The sequence below is a fragment of the Hypanus sabinus genome, chromosome 8, assembly GCF_030144855.1.
Source record: "Hypanus sabinus isolate sHypSab1 chromosome 8, sHypSab1.hap1, whole genome shotgun sequence".
Taxonomy (NCBI): domain Eukaryota; kingdom Metazoa; phylum Chordata; class Chondrichthyes; order Myliobatiformes; family Dasyatidae; genus Hypanus; species Hypanus sabinus.
This window is the reverse complement of record NC_082713.1, coordinates 63707483-63715068: the sequence shown is the minus strand read 5'-3', so window position 1 is coordinate 63715068 and position 7586 is coordinate 63707483. Positions and strand designations below refer to the sequence as shown.

General features: G+C 45.6%; 1 pseudogene; it reads left to right on the top strand.

Moving 5' to 3' along the window:
- Nucleotides 1-1719: 1719 nt before the first annotated feature.
- Nucleotides 1720-4890, top strand: LOC132397627 (uncharacterized; annotated as a pseudogene).
- The last annotated feature ends 2696 nt before the right edge of the window (nucleotides 4891-7586 follow it).

Here is a 7586-nt window from a genome sequence, read left to right as displayed (position 1 = left end):
TGAAATATCTCTATGTTCCTGACAGGCTTCTTTGAGCTAGAGCCAGAATGTGGCAACATTATCAAGCTACTCAAGTATTTATCAATTTACAAATATTGTATTTACCAACTTTTACTCTAACTCATTAATCTTTTAAGGCTTGTATCTTTGATATGCAAATACATTTTTTGCTATAGCAAGTGGTGCTCCATTCATTACTGTGGAAATACCGTTTATCAAAATACCTATAATTCATTTCTCACATATTTTTTGATAAGTAATCTTTCCACTTATCAAATAATTTTCAAGGAAGTTTTCCCTTTCACAAAACAAGAAATTCCAGTATTTTTGTTCAGCCTTAAATTGCTGCATCCTTTCAGAGGACAGAGCAGATTAATGACGTGCTCCTTTGCTTGTATTTTCGGAAACAGTTCTATTTCCATCTTTAATATCTTTATTTTTCCCCTTTCCTGGTTCTTTCGAAGACCCTGACCTGGAGTTACACACTGATTTTGGTTCTTTGCGGGAATGAGACCTGCTCTTGGGGTTTCAAGACTGGTCATTGTTCGGCACGCCAAGGGCTCAGCCTAAGATTTGGATACCTAGGATCTCAGAGCACTAGAGATGGGTGGTTGGAGGTTAGGTGTCATGGCAAGAGACCTGTGTGTCAGCGGGGGGGTCAGGATATCTGCGGTTGTGTGCCAGGAGACCCGAGACCTTTGAGATCTTCAGGGACAGAGCCCCAAAAAAGCAACGTAAAGAGATTTTAATATCGTAAACCAGTGAGCTGTTTGTTGTGTCTCCCACTTGCTGGGAAAATGGAGACACCTCCTTCTCCTTTATTAGGGAGAGAGAGAGCCTGTGGTATGTCGTATATGGGGTGAAACACCAAGTCTTAGGGGTAACTGCAAGTCTCTGTTTTTGCTATTGCTCTGCTCACGCTTGAGTGCTCAGTGGTGGTGCCGATGGTTCTTCTTGCTGGTGGGGGGAGGGGGATTTGTTGCTTGCTGCCACTTACGTGTGGGAGGGAGGGGAACGGGGGGGGGGTACTTCAGGATTCTAACATTTAACTGTTGTTCATTCTTAAGGGCACTCCTCTGTTTTCATGGATGGTTGCGAAGAAAAAGCATTTCAGGATGTATATTGTATGCACTTCTCTGACATTAAATTGGACCTTTGAACCTTTCTTTCAGTTTGCCTCAACCTTCTCATTTGTAACGCATCACAGAAGCACTTAGGCCTGAAGGTCAACAAATTTCTCAAAGTCCTGGCTGGATGAATTGCAGCAAAATGACTGAAATCCACAACCTGAGAGAGATGAAGCCCACTTTTCAATAGTCCTTGGAACGATAATATGGAATAACTTTTCAGATTAGCAGTTTATTAGCATTACTCAAATCTTGTCCCTTCCAAAAATAAATAAATTAACTTTTAATTTCCAACTGTGATAATTCAATCAAGGGAAAAAGATAAAATATTTAACATTACCATTAAGTCCATAAGGAAAGACAAATTCTTCATTAACAGATGCTTCAAGCTGATTTAATTATTTTAAGATTGCTTCAAATTTCTTGCAATTGTGTATGACAAAAAAGATGGCCTTTCTAAAGTAGGTATGGATGTCTATTGGAAATTATCTACTTAAAACAATAGGCAAATGTATTATTGATGATGAGAGAGAGATGCATTTGCAGCAAGATTTGTAAGAACAAGCGCGGCCTAAAGATCCATCAGGCCGGAATGACGTGCTTGGAGCAGGAGAATGCTGTGCAGCATCCAGGATTTACGTCTGGTGAGACGCTGGAGGAGCCCGGCTTCGAGTCACCCCACAGAGTCCAGAATCTCCAAGGGCCAGAAGCTTCTGTCCCAAGCAACATTGTTCAACAGCACCGGAACAAGTGGACCCCAACCAGCAACAAGAAAGTGTGGCTCTAGTTCGATGTGGATGTAGCAAGGATCATAGAGTTGACAGCCAAGGGAGATGTTGACAGATAGCTTCAGACAATGACCACCATCCTTGTCAGTTTTGCCACAGATCCCACACACTATGAAGCACAGGACAGCCCAGATCCAGCCACAAGCTCCGGTCCCTGGCATGGCATTTCAGGGTAGAAACAGAGGAGGAGAAGCCTTCCCTGGCTGAACTCTGGAACATCTGCAGGAAGAAGCTAATGACCCTGCGCAGAGCAGAATGGCACAGGAGGCAAGGGAGAGAAGGAGCCAGGAAGCGAACTGCCTTCATAGCCAATCCGTTTGGTTTTACAAAACAGCTCCGAAGGCAGAAACGCAGTGGCCGCCTTGTGTGCTCTAAAGAAGAGGTGGACCATTTCCTCCACAACATCCTGAGCGACCCTGCAAGGGAGCAAGAGCTGGGTCTCCACAGAGCCCTTACATGCCAGCTACTCCCCATAGTGGAGTTTGATGTGAGGGAGCCCTCCTGGAAGCAAGTCCAGGAGGTTGCGTCTTCAGCCAGTGCCAGTTCCGTGCCAGGACCCAGTGGAGTACCCAGCAAAGTGTACAAGCACTGCCCGGAGCTTCTCAAGATTCTTTGGAAGATTCTGTGAGTGATCTGGTGCAGCGGGACAGTGGCAGACCAGTGGAGGCACACAGAGGGGGTCTGGATCCCCAAGGAGGAAAATTCGTCGAACCTGGAGCAGTTCAGATCCATCCCGCTGCTTAGTGTGGAAGGGAAAATCTTCTTTAGTGTCTTGCCTCACTGGATGACGTACTTTCTCCTCAAGAACGCTTATATCAAAACTTCGGTGCAGAAGTGTGGAGTTCCCGGAGTACCTGGGTGCCTGGAGCACACTGGAGTGGCGTCCCAGCTGATCAGGGAGGCACACTTGGGGAAGGGAGACATGGTCGTGCTTTGGCTAGATCTTGCCAATGCGTGTGGGTCAATACCTCACAAACTGGTGGAGTTTACACTGGACCAACACCATGCTCCCAGAAAGATAAAGCACCTCATCATGAACTACTACAGGAACTTCAGACCGAGAGTCACTTCTGGAGCTAAGACATCAGGCTGGCATAGGCTGGAGAAGGGGATTATAAATGGGTGCACAATCTCCATTATTCTCTTGAATATGATAGTCAAGGCAGCTGAGGCAGAATGTAGAGGCCCACTGACCAAGCCTGGTGTTCAGCAGCCCCTGATCAGAGCCCTTATGGATGACCTCATTGTCACGACAGCATCGGTTCCTGGCAGCAGGCGGATCATCCAGAGCCTGGAGAAGCTCCTGGCATGGGCAAGGATGAGCTTCAAACCAGCTAAATCAGGTCCATGCTGTTGAAGAAGGACAAAGTGCTGGACAAGTTTCGTTTTACCTTGGGAGGCACAACAATTCCATCTATCACCAAGAAGCCAGTCAAGAGCTTTGGGAAGGTCTTTGACTGTAGCCTCAGATATACAGCTGCCATCTGATCTACTTCCATGGAACTTGAAAGCTGGCTCACCACGGTTTGAGTCAGGCTTACCTGGAAGGTTCAAAGCCTGGATTTACCAGCATGGCATCCTACCCCAAATCCTATGGCCGCTACTGGTATACCAGGTGCCTATGACAACTGTGGAGTTGCTGCAGAAAAAGGTCCATAGCTACCTTTGAAGGTGGCTGGGCCAACCTCATAGTCTGAGTGGCACAGCCTGTATGAAAGGTGTAATAATCTGTGACTTCCCTTCAGCAGCCTGGACAAGGAGTTCGGGGTTTCCTGCACAAGGGAGGTGCTGCAGTACAGGGATTCCAACTACCCTTAAGTGGCAGCAGCTGGCATCCAGGTACGGACGGGCAGGAAGAGGAAGGGCCGGTGGTAGCAGAGTCCCGGCTGAGACACTGGCTCTAGTAGGGACAGTGTCAACTGGGCGAGCGGGGCTGGGCTCCATCTCACAACCCGGCTATGACAAGGCCAAAGGCAAGGACAGACGTCAACTAGTCCTGGAGGAAGTGTGGGCTGGCATTGAAGTGGAGAGGGATAGCAGGATGGTGGGTACGCGGCAGCAGGGAGCATGGACAAGGTGGGAAGGTGCACTGGTGCGGATAATCTCCTGGTCTGACATCTGGCAGGCAAAACCCCAGTGCATTAAATTTATGATCCAGGCTGTCTATGATGTCTTGCCAAGCCCTGCAAATCGCCATATCTGGGGCAAGAGTGATACACCAGCATGTCCTCTCTGTCCAGGAAGAAGATCACTGGAGCACATCTTTAGCACCTGCCCTAAAGACTTGTGGGAAGGTCACTGCCAGTGGCGTCATGACCAGGTGCTGAAGGCAATGACAGAGAGCATTGCGACGGCCATGACCACCAGTAAACAAAGTGGTCAGAGGAAGAACATTTCATTTGTCAGAGCCGGAGCACAGCCCCTACATCAGCCCAGACCATCATTATCATCGGGCCTGCTTAGCACCGCGTCAAATTGGCTGCTTCCAGTTGACCTGGTGAGGCAGCTGAAGTTTCCCAACCAAATAGCAACAACTTCACTGAAGCCGGATGTGGTCCTTTCTTCAGTGTCCTCGAAGCAGGTTGTCCTCATCGAGTTGACTGTTCCCTGGGAGGACTGCATTGAGGAGGCAAATGAGCAGAAGGGGGCCTGGTACCGGGAGCTGGTGGAGCAGTGCTGGAGGATCGCTGTGAGCCCATCGAAGTAGGGTGAGGCGTTTTGCCGTCCGCTCACTCTGCAGAGTCTACACCCTACTTGGCATCACTGGGGCTGACAAGAGGAAAGCGATCAGGACCATCACAGAGGATGCTGAGAGAGGGTCCAGATGGCTATGGATCAGAAGAGGTGATCCGTGGGCCAGTGCTGCTGGGACACAAGTGTTATGGTCTGGTCCAGAGCCCGCTTTCCAGGTCTTGATCCGGTCCGCGGACTCTGAGTCTTTTACCGTCCCTTCTTCCACCCTTAAGCCCAAATAGGATCATCTTGGCTTAAGGAGGTGTACCTGAGACCTATCGGCTTGCAGGTGGATATAAGGGGCTCTGGGACTGAGTTTGGTTGGTTGGTTTGCTCTGAACCTGTTTTGTACAGTTCCCCTGTTTGTCTTGTACCTGCTGTTCTGCCTAGTTTGCCTTATTTGCGCTGTTGTGCTGTTCGCCTGGCTGTCCTGTTTTGACCCTGGCTTGGAGTACCCACTGTTAGTCATCTAGTTCCATGTCCGTTCTTGTAGTCACCCTGGACTGACTCCCTTCCGATCCCTTGCCTCCATTGGGTAAACAGGCTGGACTGCTATGGCCCAGTGGGGGGACTCTGATCCTTTCCTACACCTCTCTTCTGATGGGTTGTGCCCTGCATCCTGCCCAGGTGCCCTGTGTTCCTGCCTGGAAGGCTGGGCCCTGCCCAGAAGTAATGTGACCCACCCAGAGGGCTATCCTCCCGGCATTCCTTGTCCCATAGACCCATCCTTTAGCCTAGCCAGGGTCCTGCCTTCGCCATGAACTCCCTGAAACCCAGGATTACTGTTGCAAGCCATATTGTTCTATCCTTTCGTTGTTCCTGTCCTGCCCCTAGTACTTCAGTGCCTGCATCCTGCATTTGGGTCCAGTCTCCACGTCCCCTCATGACAACAAGCTGGGGTCTGATCAACCCCGACTGGGTCAGCCAGGTGAGGGTGTATGATGTTGAAAGATCTGAAACACCCAACAGCTCCAGATTACATCACTGATCTGCAGGATGTATCATAATCACAGTAGCAATGGTGGTTTTATGATGTGATCTCCAGGAAAACATTTTTATAGCTTCAACCACATTTACTTTTATGATGTTTGCATTGATTTGTTGCAAGCTGAAGACATTATTGTACCAAGCCACTAAGCACAATGAATAACACTAACATTGTAATATGATATAATAAAAAAGTATTGATTTCAAAACTACATTGAAGTAATCTGCTTTCTAATCTCTTCCGAAAAACACTTGTATTCTGCAGAATTAAAACTGGAAAGATTGCACACTGACAAGGAACAAATTGTTTGATTTGCTGTCTGTGGCATAACAAAACAGAATTTACAGGATTCTTTATGACTAAACCTAATCTGACAACACAATAATATTTATTTATTTTGATATTAATACTGGAAGATCTTCTTATCCCCAGCGACAATGTGCAAGCCATCAGTGGACACTGTTGATTGCCATCCTTTTTAGAGCTCTCTGCCCCTCTGGAAGAACTATTTCCAAGTGTTGAAACAACCACACACACACACACACACACACACACACACACACACACACACACACACACACACACACACACACACACACACACATTCACTCCCCGCCCCCCCCCCCCCACCCTTTGGAACACTGATTCATTCAATAGTAACACCCTCTGCTAATATACATAGTACAAATAAACTGGATTGCTAAATAAATACAACTTTTTTTGAATTTGTGGCATTCTTGGATTTTCAACATATTGTAGGTGAAAAATGCAGCCATTTCAATTTTGCTGTGGTCCCATCACCATCTCAGTACCCCAGTGCAGATATTATTGAAAGATATGCTTAATCTAGAAGACTTTTCGCAGCCTGCTTTTAGCATTTAAAGGTCTATATTCTGTGTTATGGACAAGACTTTAATCAAGAGAAACAGTTCAGTAATAATGATTTGAGCTTTGGTATCTTTAGCACATAAGCACGGAAAAGAATTAATCCAAGTGAAATCATTCAACTGAATATATTGTATACCTGCTGCTAGTGTTATTTTTATATCCTTTAACACTTCCCCTATCACATGTATTTTTAAATGTATTATAAGAAAATATTGTTGCAGTTTTTTTCTATTTGCCATTATAATATATAAAAGAACAATGAAATAACAAATATGATACTTTATTACAGATGTGCATATAAAAATGAACATGTTGCTACTGTAACTAATGCTTAATCAAAGCTTATTTTTAAGCACCAAACTTGTTTTTGGATCCTTCTGCTCTCTGTTTTTGATGCCTCCTGCTGTGCACTGCAAACTCATTCTGAATTCATAACTCTCATCATATTCAAAATGCATGAGCATTCTCTGCTTGCGAACAACTCTTTGAACAGTCTATATGCCTTGTTAGTCTTTGACTATATTCTGATCCATAGCATCCGCTCAGATTATATCAGGGACACCTGGTTTGGAGTTGCAAAATAAAAAAAAAATACTGAATGCACTGTTTTGATCTGATCCGTTATGTATACAGTAAATGCATCAGGGCGTTCTCAGCAGCATAGTGAGTTATGGAGGTCAGTGCAATCCAGAGTAACTCAAATCTGTTTATAGGTATTGCAGGGATGCTTGACATCATGGGTCATTTCCTCGCAGAAGAAAAGAAAGCTCAGATTCCCAATGTCAGAGCACACTTGAATATACAGTAGATTGTATGGCCAAAGCAATCTGACTTCCATTTAAAGAGCTTTTACAGACCTTGACAGCTTCTCACTGCAAAGTTAAGTCAATAACAGAACTGGGAATTTTGATGTGTAGTGGTTCAAGGTTAAAAGATCTATTTCCCTGTGGAAGAATTGAACAACTAATTTTAGTATGAAATAAATCGTATGAAGAATAATAAAATATGCTGGATTGATTATTAGTTTAATTTGATTTCCATATCAATGTAATAATACATGTA